Below are 13,023 nucleotides of genomic sequence, written 5' to 3' on the forward strand. Positions count from 1 at the left end.
CTGTCCAGAGTCTATCACCACCTTGGCTCACTAGTGCCAAGAGATGCGCTCACTTGAGTGAAATTAAATGTTTGTCTTCAGCACTGCCAGTGCCGCCCTGAACTGCTGTCTGCCAGACTGCAAAAGACATATCACAAAGGAAATGTTTTCTGGCATTTTTCAAAGGCTACATTTGACATTGGTTAATTATAGGTAGTATCTAGATGCCTGCAAGGTCTGCGGTGCATAAAGTCCAACGGTAGGGCATGCCTAATAGTTACACTGTTGTTTCCTTCCAGTAAAAGGATACCAAGAGTACATTCTCATTGCCCATGTTATGCTAGTATATTTTTCTGTGGTAAAATTCTGCATATGAGTAAAAATCTTTTTTCCACATCTCACGATTGGAAGAAGCTATAGAGATCATTCATGCACCATTGTAATACTTATTAAAATCGAATTCAGTGGTGAACATGTATTTTTGTTAAGCAGATTGCATGATAATTTTATAAAAATAATATTTCTCTGCCTGAGAATCTGGGCATTAATGTCTTTAGTCCTGCTTGGTTCTCTACAATGGCAACAATTTCCTCTTTGATGAGGTGTGGAAAACCCCTGGACCTGCTGGCTGGAAGGGTGGGAAGAGTAATTAAATACTGTTCATTTTTTCTTGCAATGTGTGCAAGGGGAGTGAAATGAAACATCAAATGGCCCAGGCAAAGGGACAAAGAACTGGGTGGAAGCTTGTTGAGTGACATTTTCAAGAAAGACAGTGTTCTAGTGTCACAGGAATCTCTTAAGGTGCTCTGTGCACCACACATTATATGTTAGCAATGGAGGGGTGTAGAGGGGTAACTTCAGAAATTGGCATGGTTGGTTTTCAAGGGGGAGCTTCCTTCGTATAAATAAGACAACCCCTGGGTTTGAAATCTTTGCTTAAAATATAGGCCATGAAGACGTCACATTTTGAAACATTCTCCAGAGCAAGGGTTCCTCCGATATTTTACCAGAAAACAGATTGGAAGGCTGAAGTCCCGGTTGAAGTGAATGGTTGAGCCTGCCTCTCTCTGTCATCAGTGATAGGGTTCATGAAAGCCTTCTATTGTAGTCTGGGAGCTTTAAGAGTGACCCGGAAAAATAAATCCAGCATCTGAAAAATTGGCGCTCTTGGCAATATCAGGAAGCAAGGGTAGAGAGCTCTGTCTCCCCTGAATCATTTTTGAGTCCCAAGAAACCCCCCAGGAAGATGGGAACTATTTGAGGGCATCAGACTATTAGGGTACGTAGCTCTCCCAGACGCTACAAGGCAATACAGTGCTGGTAACTGCTTTTAATTTTTTTATTTTTTATGCACGTATGGACCCTGGTGCACTTGTTTGCTAATGAACATATATTTACATTGACTTTATAACTCCATTTTCCTATGAGCTTTTTCATGAACTAATCAATTAATATTTCAATTCCCTTGGTTCTCTTAATTCGGTTTTTTGTTTCATTTAGTTATTATTTTCCCTTTTACCTGAGTAGGTTTTGCAATCTATTTTGCTTGTTTTATGACTTTAATATTTCTTTAGTACTAAATATATCCTTTACACACATTTCTCTTTGAAACCACCTGCTGCTTTTTGCCACAGCTAACAGCAGTTACACCCATGCTTTCTCACTAAATTTGTGCCATGGTCTAACACGATTCTAGATTCTTTTTTTTTAAATGTTGCTGATCTTCATATTGATGGTTTTTGAGGTTTGGGCTCAGCAGAAGCAAATAGGGTACGCAGAGAGAAAGGTGGTATATGGTCAACAGAGGGAGGGGCACTTATATTAGGCAACTGAGGGCATAGTGCTTTGGGACACTTTCAGAAGGTAAATTGAGTCAGACACAAAAATGGGGCTTTTGAAGAACAGGGGGAGTGAAATCAGAACAAGTAAGTAATGCATCTGGGTAATTCATGGGAGGAGCGTCTAATCACTCAGCTGCCAGCGGAATAAACACACTTTTTTTCATACTATTTACCCATCAGAATGGGTTTCAGGCATAGATGCTTATTTCTCCCATGTTATGATGGACCCTTTTATCCACACTGACATTTTTGTCATACACCCAACATATCTTTGGTATGGCAGTTTAATTTGTAACATGCTAAACAGTGCTTTAAGTGGGAAAGACCCTGTGTCTGTTTGGCCCTCGTATACATCCATGTTGTCTCAGCAAAGTAATCTGGAAGCCAAAAAAAAGGGGACATGTAGGATGATGAAGACCAGAAGGAGAATACCGACCAGGATGTGGACCACAGAGAGTACTAGGATGAACTGAGTCACGAGGACCAGGGAGACATATTTCATCAGGTTCAGGGTTGCCTAGTCCAGAGATGACAAAGGACAAACATGAGGAAGAACAGGACTAAGGCACCAGAACTAGGGGAAGAAATCAGGAGGGTCAGGAGGATGGTGAACTGGGGAATCAGGACCCAGTGGTTGAGGGTCCTAAGGAACAAAAAGACCAGGGTTAGAAGGAGAAGAAGGCCCTGGACCAGCACAACAAGAAGCATTAGTAGGGCCAGAGGGCACTGACCAGGACCAGAGGAATGAGGATGACCAGGGCCAGGAGTAGCAAACCCAGATGGACAAACCGAAAAGGATAAGTACTAGGATAACAAAGGAAGAAAGGACAAAAGAACCAGAGGCAGGGGGTCCAGTACCACAGAGATCATATCAAGAAGGTCCAAGGGGTAGAAGCAAATTCACCAGGAATTGGAAGAACACAACTCAAAAGGACCAGGGCTTTTAGGACGGGGAGACCCTAAAACAGTAGGACAGGAGAACTATGAAGGCCAAAAAGTCCAAGCCCAATGGGCCCAGGATCAGACAGCCCATGAGATTTAGACGTTAAACCGGTTGCGAGGACTACATGAACCAGGGTGAACTGCAAAATGGGAACTAGAAAGACCAGTGCCACAAGTATAAGGAAGACCAGACAGAGGAGGACCATTTCTAGTAGGACTATGACACAGCAGAATATGGTCGAATGAACATGAATAACCTGCAACAGACAAATCAAGAGGACTAGTAATACTAGAATGGGGCAGGAAGACAGGAGGACTAAGAGGGCTGTTTAGACCTAGGCCAGTGGGGCCTGCACCAGAAGATCCAATATGGGAGGACCAGACTAAGGAGTCACAAAATAAAAACCAGGATTATCTGGGCCATGGAGGCCAGGAGTAGAATGATAAGGAACCAGAAAGACAGTGGGGAAGGTGAAAAGATCTAGGACCATGAGCTTGTGAAATAGGAGACCTGAGATCCAAAGGATCAGGGAGTACATGAGAATGATGACCAGACAGACCAAGATGTACAGAGCAAGCAAGTGAAAAGGCTGTCATGAACTGTGAGTCTCGGACCATCAGAACTAGTAACGGGTAAGGCGATCTGTGGTGGGTGAGAAGAAGTTATTGCAGAACTGTTAGACCTGGCATCTTTGGCGTGGTTTCCCCCATCTTTTTGCCTCTACCTCCTGTATTTTTGATGCTGTGCTGGATTTTGTTTTTGCTGGTTTAGATTCTTTGGGCACTTTGCCACTGCTGATCAGTGCCAAAGTGCAAGTGCTCCCTGTGTAAATTGTTGTTATGATTGATTATCCATGATTGGCATATTTGTGTCACCAAGAAGTCCCTAGTAAAGTGCACTGAGTGTGCCAGGGCTGGTGATAACAGATGTTACTAGTGGGCCTGCAGCACTGATTGTGCCACCCACATGAGTAGCTCTAAAGTGGTGTCTCAGGCCTGCCACCGCAGTGCCTGTGTGCAGTCTGTGAACTCCCATGTCAGCACAGCGCCGAGTATGTCAAATGCTTATTAGGGTTATATATGAACAATAGAGGCATTAACAAAAAAAGTAAAAAACGTGAACAATATTATATGTCCCGTTTTAACACTGTGACAAATGGGCTTAATAACAGGGAGGATTGGGAACGTGTTTTGTAATTTAATTATGTGACCTTTCCCAACCTGAATCATACTGAGTTACATTTTTATCTAAGCCATTGAAGATTACAGGCATGTCGTTGGCGATTTTTAGTTCGCCGAATCCCCTTGTCTTGGTCACACTTAAACTTTATGATAATGGAGATCGAAGTATTTGTTCATATTTGCGTGATCTTGTACAAAAAATGTTGTGACCATTAGTAAATGTAAGAATATATAAATGCGCAATGTATTGCTTAATAGAGAGTATATGTTCCCTAATAAGCATTTGACATACTCAGCGCTGTTGCTGTTTATGGGATAGGACTTATGTCCTAATGTACATAATGTTGGGGAACAATAAAGGTTACGAGATATACAAAAAGTCAGGGAAAAAAAAGTCAGAAAAAAGTAAGTCATGCACTGAAGTTATCACGTGACCACGATCTAAACCGATGCCATCACGTGATACTGATCTCGCGAGATTGTGCGAATACGGAAGGGCGTAAATAGCCCAGTGAATCAATGGCACGCTTCGATCATTGTTGCTGGAGCCTGTGTACTCAGGGCAGGGAGGCCGCAATTTTGTTTTCAGGTAAGGAACCATTGCAGAGCATCTCTTACTAGAATCTCCTTTAATATGAGCCTAGTTTAAGTAAAGGAAGGCAAGTTAGCAGTATAATGGCAAAAAGTTAGATATTCTCTGTATAGATTATAAAGCGATTTAGTTAATGTGTGGCACTGTAGCACTCTATTTAGATTTGGGGATGGTGGTGCTGCGTGCCCACAATACCAGCTCGCAATAATGTGGCGACACGATAATACTAACACTATAGGTCAATACCACACTAGTAAAGCTAAGTAATCTGCTAATTCGTACACAATTTTTTTGTGAATGGTGGCATTTAACGTTTTAAATAAATAGAAGATAACGATAATAGTATTGGTCAAATGTGACAGGAGAATTTAAAAGATATGCTAATTTATGACATTCCGTCGAGTTAGCATACCTATCATATAATCGCCAGCTTTTTAACATGCCATGACAACATAGTAGCTACGTTCAAGTGAGATCAAATAAGAATAGTGATTAACATAGGAATTTAACAATGGATTTGAATACCATTTGATTAAATGGATGAATGTGAGTTAAACAAGAACGGAATATCAATTACACGCATATAGGGATACAATAGATGATATTTGTGTGGAGCACTATATAACTAAATGCTACAATGTATGAAAAAAACACAGGTAGTAAGAGCTCTTTTTGATATTTACAGATGGTAAATTGAAATACCACTGCAGGAGGACAACCCCTGACATTTGTGTCGCTAAGAGACATGCTCTTATCGAATCACGCATGTAATTTAAGCCTTCCAAATTGATTTTGGTGAGTTATCTAATGTGAGCCTTGGTTATAACAAAGAGCTTTGGCAAGTGAGGCCCGTTTAAACTTATTGTGATTTCATATTTATTTTTTGCAGTATTTTTTAACCCCTTCGATGCTGATGACGAGCTCAGCTCGTCATCACCCACCGGTGGCGTGTGCTGATGACGAGCTGAGCTCGTCATGTATCGCGGTAATTAGAAAATAGCCGCACAGCGCAAAAATCGCCGCATCAGCGATGCGGTTAAAGAAAGACTACGGTGGCTCCAGTGTACATATATACACTGTCAAAATTTGAAAACTATAAGGTAAAAGCTTCGGGCTAAGTGGCATGATTTATCAAAAACGATAAAACCAGCATATCAAGTTTGATTTCTCCCTTTCTTTTTGAAGGTTGTAGCTAACAAGAGGGATATTAATTTCCTATATCTGATGAAGTAAACCCCATGATCCCATAACTGGAAGTGTGAGCTCCTATACACTGTGGTGTCTTGTATAAAAGTAAAAAACAAACTATTGGAGGTATGCAATCAGATTAACACTGGATAGATGTGAATGCCAATTAAATATAACTAACTTCAAACTGGAATGTAGTACTGTGTCGCACCCTACAGATATGTTTAGCCAAGATATGAGTTCATATGAACTTTTAGGTATAAATATTGCTCCGTAGCTTAGAACCTTGAATAAAACCAGTGCCGTTAAAAATGTTTTTTTAATGTTTTTTAATGTTTCTGGCTTTGTTTAGACAAGCTTTTTATTGTGTAAATTTAATATTGTACAAAGAGTTAAGATGAAGTCAATTAATTGTTTGTTTTTTATTATATAGAAAAACTGTCCTGAAGAAGGTGTAAAAAATGCAAAAACCGAAACACTGCGTCGACAACCTGTTTTTCCTTTTTATATGTGTCTATGAAATTGACATATTTTTAACCTGTTTTTATCGTATTTCTGTACAGAACAATGTATTGTATTAAATAAATCATGTATTTTTAAGAATATTTTTTGGTAATTGTGATAATATTTTTTGTGATTTTGTTCTGATAACTGTGGCACTAGTGGTTCTTTTGAGCTACCAATGGATGCAAGTACTTCTGTTTATGATTGATGCCATAACTAGTGGCTAAACTTTAGGGACCCGTTTGTTTCAAATATTTTCCTACTTGTCCCTCATTGGATTTCTATCGAGACCTCCCTTTCTTTTTCTGACTTGGTACAAATACTTTACACATTCCCTTTGATAAGCCTTGCCTGCTCATGCCAAGCTACCCAGAGGGTGAGCAGAGGTTATCTAAGAGTGTTTCCTCCTTACCCTGACTAGAAGCAAGGGTCCCTATTTGGACATTGGTACCTATCTCTGCCAACTAGAGACCCCCAGTTCTAACAAGAACCATGAGAACAAGGAGCAAGTGGACTAAGGCCTGGAGGATCAGGACCAGATTGCGGAGGACTCAGGATAAGCAGGCCAGGGACCAGGACCAAGGATACTTAGAGGACCACAGCAAGAAGGATTGGGTAGACTAAAAGAAACATGAATGGAAGAACAGGATACAGGGCTAAGTGGGCCATGAAGCTAAGGATTTAGGGAGTCAGGGCCTGGACTACCAAGTGGGGCAAAGTCGCCCGCCCGCCAGGGCCAGAGCTGACCACCGACCGCTATCGCCTCTCAGAGACCCCTGACAGCTACGGCGGTTTTCCAGGTGCTGGTGCAGGCGGTGTCCTTTTGCCGAAACGCCGGACGGAACGGAGGGGGCGGCCCGAGAGTGGCGGGAGTCATAGCGAGTTGCCCAGAAGCCGTTTCAGTAGCTCCTCAAGGGTTTCAAAATGCGGGAGTAGCGGGAGCGGCCTGACGGAGGCGGGAGCCGGGAGCTGGAAGCCGGGAGCTGCAGAGCGCTTTGCCGTGGGTCATCTGGTGAGTCGGGCCGTCCCCCCCCGCAAAACACCTGACAAACTGTCTTGCATTCAGCTGGCCAGCAGAGGTGGAGCCGCCAACTGCGCCTTGGAAAATAGGCGAACAGGTGCCTGCAAGGTGCCTGCAAGGTGCCTGCAAGGTGCCTGCAAGGTGAGAGGCGGAGACTGGTGGGAGGGAAAGACGAAAGCAAGCGCGGCAGCCGTTAGAGGTCGCCGCAAAGTAAGAGCCGGGGGGTGGTTCCAGGGAGGCGGGTAGACTAGGTCCTCCCAGCCTGTGGCCCCCCGTGTGCTCCGCTTGTTTGCCCGATTGCCATTCACCACTTGCAGTTCGCAGTTTGCTGCTACTTTCCGCCATTTGCCATTCTCTCCCATTCTAATTCATCAGCGGCAAAACCAAACCAGCAGCAAATTAGACAACAAACCAGATAAACCGATAATAAACCTACTACGCTATTCGCCACAACTCATCACAAACTTACAACAAAAGTGAACAGAGTTAAAAAAGCCAACAGCTAACGGCTAACAGAGACACAAGTAACAAAGCAACAAAGAAGGCGATCTTTGTTTTATCTACGCAGCCTGCATATCCAGCCTGCATATCGTCCCACCACCTCATCATCAATCAAAGGGTCAATCTGCCCTGCCCTCATCGCAGCAGCATGAGGTCGGGGAGACTACGAGGCGAGGACGCCATAGTATCCACATCACAGGGGAAGACAAAGAAAGTCAAGGGGGGTCCCCCACGCACGCCCACCAACGGGCCGGCGGAAGAGGTGGGGGAGGAAGTCGAAGGGACAGCCATGGGCAGGGGTAAGAGTCCCACAAAGCTAGCCCAGGAAGTTCGAGGCTTTAGTACAACAGCCCCTGCAACTAACTCTGCAGACCTCGCAAAAAACCCCCGGGGCACGCAACATCAATTTGATATTCCTGGTTTACTAAGCTCGGATGAAGGAGCCAACAGGATCAACAAAATGGACAGCACAACCAGCAGCCCTGCAGTGAATAATGAGGGAAACAATTCGAGAGATGTAACATCACTCCCGGCACATAGCGAACAGGCCCTGCATTTAAAAGCAAGCAAAAGGGCACTGATCACGGACTTCCTCAAAGTTTGTCATAGACTTTCCACTGGGGGTGGGAGCGGGAAGGTACCCCCAGTACAAGACTCAGGCTCTAAACGCAACAGCTTACATCATAACGCTTACATGGAGGGCACAAATAAGGAAGCCCAACGGTCCGTACCACCACCATATCGGTTAAGGTGTTACAGCGAACCCAGCAAAGCCCAGACTACAAAGTCAAGAAGGAATTCTGGGTGCAAGGGGTCCGGCCCTCTCTGGTCAAACATTTTAAAGATCCAACAAATAGCTAAAGACTTAGAGCAAGTTAAGGGGGAACCATCCATTCAGCCACCACAAATGACCAACATATTGCCGGCGCGCGCCCTAGTACACTGGGCCCCGGACGCAGCTGATGACTCGGTTTTTCAAGAGCCGAGTTTGCAGAATGCACACCCAATCCAGAATACGTCCACGACTACAATTGAGGAATCCCCTCCGCAGTTTCAGGTGTATCCCTGCATTGAAAAAACGTGCTCTACGCTACAGGCAAACTCTTACAGTCCAACGATCAGTCAGCCTACGCTGAGCTTGGAAAAAAAGCACTGCTCTCTTTCCACCGGACGAGTCACGGAAGACACCGATGCTATCAAAGATTGTCTGACACCGAAGCTACAGCAACTAAATTTAATAGCAATTGAGACAGAAAAACTCGAACGAAGCTCTTGCAAGTTACCAACTCAACACAATCAAGGTCCTGGGAAGGAAGAGAGCACTGACAAAAGACCAGGGTGCGACCAAATGCGTGAGCATTTTATCCAACCACAACACTTAGTCTACTCAGCTTTATCACCGATCTCCATTCACAGACACTCTCGGGGGGAATCGCCAGAGAACAGTCAAGCGGTTTCCATTTGGCCGCAATTATTAAAGACAATGGAAACCATAGGAGCCGCCATGTCCTATCACGCGGACAAATTGGATACTCAAGGCGACCTTCTCCACCTCCTGGCGTCTCACGTCCAGGGGATTGAAGCAAACCTTCAAGACTTAAATACCACGATCACCAAGGTTCAATTGAATAAAGATCATACATTCTACACTTGTCACTGCTCCAATATAATAGACAAATTGGCCACAGTACCCAGTCTGATGATTCAAATACTGGGGGCTGTTAAGGATTCGTCAAAATACTCCCCCACGGAAACAATGGAAACAACCAAAACATCAAGTGATCCAACCGGCAATCAGCATTCTAAAGAGGACCCTGGTAGGCTGACAAGGTTGACCATTGCTAGCAGGGGCGAAGAGAGCCTGGAATCGCAAGACTATCCACACTCCCCCCCAGCAAAGGAAAACGGGTCGCCAGCAAGCCTAGATGACAACAACCTGGTTAACCGTATAGAGGCAGCCGAGTTAATTCAGGAGCCAATTCCCAACGCTGCGCCAACCGCTAATCACATCAAACAGGCTCCAACGCTAACAAAGAGAGAACGGAAGCGACTAAGGAAAGCCAGAAACGCAAAAGTACACAACCGAAGGGCCCCTCAAACCTCTCCGGAAAAATCCATAACAATTCCGTGATCAAGGAAGCTAAACAGCACTCCGAGTGCGTCCCACTCCAAACTAAAACAATGTCAGAGCAAGGGACCACGTCGAAGGATTCTTCACCCACCAAGGCACCCTTAATTTCAAAAGGAGCAACAGGTCACACTACGGCAAATCTGAACGCATTAAAAGTGTTCAGTATCTTTAAACCTGCGGGACAAAAACTAAATTGCAAGGCACCACTTCAAAAGCCTGAAATCAACATAAAAGTCAATCAAAGGACGGAATTAAGCGACAAGAATTCATGTAGCCAAGTCCCAGACATCAACAGCCAAGCTTTCTTAGTTAATGCCGCAAAAATCAAGGGAGCCAACTCACGAGACACACAGGGCGGCAAATTTCATGCTCCAGTCCTCAACGGACAAGACCTCGCCAACAGCGTACAGATGGTAAACTCACACTTATCAGAGCTAGAGGTTGACCAGGTAGGAACGGCCCCCCCACCTAATGAAGAGAGCAATCGACCAAAAATCCTAAAGCGATCCACGTCAAGCAAAAAAATCGAGTTTATTCCACAATATTGTTCAAGAGGGTCCTACGATATCCTGAATAGAGGGACCATTTTAAGACTTCTAGAAGAACTCCCAGGCCTACGTTACTTAAAATCGAGCAACCTTGAATCAATAGAGTTCAAACCAAACCCTCTTCAATTAGGCTCAGACTCGACGATTACAACTTGGACCAATTATACCATCACAGATCAAATCCTGTCTCATAGGGAGGTTTTCGCCGCATGGGGCATAGAACTAAAAAAAGTGGAGCCTGCACGAAATTCCAGCCTGCTGAGGAAACAAATCCCAAAAATAAGCCTCTTGAAAAATGCCAAAGGGCCAGATTTAAGAAGCAGTACCGAAGTGGAAGTGCAGCGACTAAGACAAATTACAATCACCTTCGCTCACCAAGAAGCAGATATGCCCGAAAGGCCTCAACACGCTATTCGGGTACAATCCCACAGGAACACAGCTTGAATTGATAGTAGAACAAACGACAGGGGAAAAGCAGGGCTGCATGATCTGCTCATGGAACATCAATGGCTTAAATACAAAGCTGAAGGAAGACGACTTTATTGAGTTCATAACCCAATTTAAAATACTACTGTTTCAAGAAACATGGCAGACCAAAAACTCGCCTTTAGTGGGATATAAAGAATTCTTTGTTCCAGCCCAGAAGGAGGGACGTTCCGGTAGGGCCAAAGGGGGCCTATCCATCTTCACATCAACAGACTTCACCTGGTCACCAATTTGCATCGACTTAGACTCTACATGGATGCAGTGTATTAAAGTGGAAGTTTCCCCTAACCTGGGCCTCCTGTTCGTGAATCTTTACATGCACCCCAGTGGAAAACACAAAGGGAAAAGGATAAAAGATCTAGTCATCACAATCAAGACACTGAAATCAACCTACCCAAGCGAAAACATGATTATAACGGGAGACTTTAATCTGAACCTAACTCGTGGACAGGAAGGAACCCTCCCCGCTCACATCGAGCCACGGCAGGGAAACCAATGCAGACAAAGTGCATTGGGAAGGAAATGTGCCTCTGAACTGGAAGCTCTTCATCTGTACACCCTAAATGGGAGAGGCCATCTGGACAGACCAGCTGCCCTAACGAGGGTCTCTAAGAACTCAGGCTCTACCTTAGATTACACCCTGGCTGACCCCGACCTATTCCACTACATTAGCGACTTCCGGATCCAGGAATTCATAGAAAGAGATCATTTTCCACAGACCCTCATCCTGACCATTCAACCCACAAAGTCAGAGAAGGCCGTGCCTTTGTCCTTGAATACACAAATCTTTAACCTAAAACGGCTAAACTGGAATGAAGGAAATCTCTCTATCTTAATGGCATCATGCCGCGAATTGCTCCCACTATCTGAAACATCAAGAGACATAGTCAAAACCTGGGAAAACTTTGTAATGGAGATCAATAAGAAACACCAATTCAACAACAGAGGACGCAAACCCATAAGAAAAAGAGGTGGGGAATGGTACACACCGAAACTGCGCCAATTAAAAAGGCAAATAAACGCTTTCCTCAGGGCCGAACGTAAAAAAGATCCCCAGCTCTCACAACCCACGCTGAATACGAATCTCTAAAAAAAGAACTAAAAAGAGAGATAAATCTGGCCAAGTGAATGCACAGGGAAAAACTAGCGTGCTCCATACTCCATGCAAGCAAATTGCAGAATTCGAAAGATTTTTGGGCAAAAATAAACTTTATGCTAAATGGCTAACATCGCCAGTTTACCTCTGATATGACGGACCAGCTCTGGAGTAGTCATATCAACTTATTATACAATTCCTCGTACAATTCATTCAAGGACAACAAGGCCGAGCATCTTGTGGAGCTTCCCCAGTCCAGCCCGAGTTTAATGCCAGTTCCAAAAATCACTGGGAATTTACTGACACCAAAGACTACAGGAGACACGGAATTGTTCTCACTAAGGCAGGTCTCAAACACCATAAAATCATTGAGAGCAGACGGAGCGCCCGGTCCAAACGGGCTTCCCAACGCCTTATTTAGGAAAGAACCATCGTTTTGGGCCAGTCAACTAACACCCTTATTTGGTCAGAGTCTAAAGACCGGGAACATTCCCGAATCATGCAGAGGAGGCATTCTGCCCCCAATCTATAAATCTGGGTCCCGCTCAGACCCTAACAACTATAGGCTTACAGCCTTAATAGACGTGGAGGCTAAGATCTACGCTTCCAACTTGTTGGTAGAACTGGAATCCTGGGTGACCAGTACAGGGATAATTCCCCGGACACAAACAGGCTTTCGGCCAGGACTGAGTGGGTACCTTGACCAATCTATCTGTGCTAACCCTCCTTGTTTACAAAGCTATTTACAATTCCACCCCGCTGTACACTTGTTTCCTGGACCTAAAAGCGGCCTTTGACAAAGTGCCAAGATCTAATCTTTGGGCTAAAATGAAAGCCTGGGGCGTGCCGCCAAAGTTGCTGGGAGCAATTATTGATCTCTATACAGACACCTGGGTCCAAGTGAAAAAAGGAGATGGTTGACGCCTGACAAGGAAATTCCATACAACCAACGGTTTAAAGCAAGGCTGCGTCCGGGCCCCCAGCCTCTTTAACATCTATACCGCGGACCTAG

This window comes from Lissotriton vulgaris, chromosome 7, assembly GCF_964263255.1.
Source record: "Lissotriton vulgaris chromosome 7, aLisVul1.2, whole genome shotgun sequence".
NCBI lineage: Eukaryota > Metazoa > Chordata > Amphibia > Caudata > Salamandridae > Lissotriton > Lissotriton vulgaris.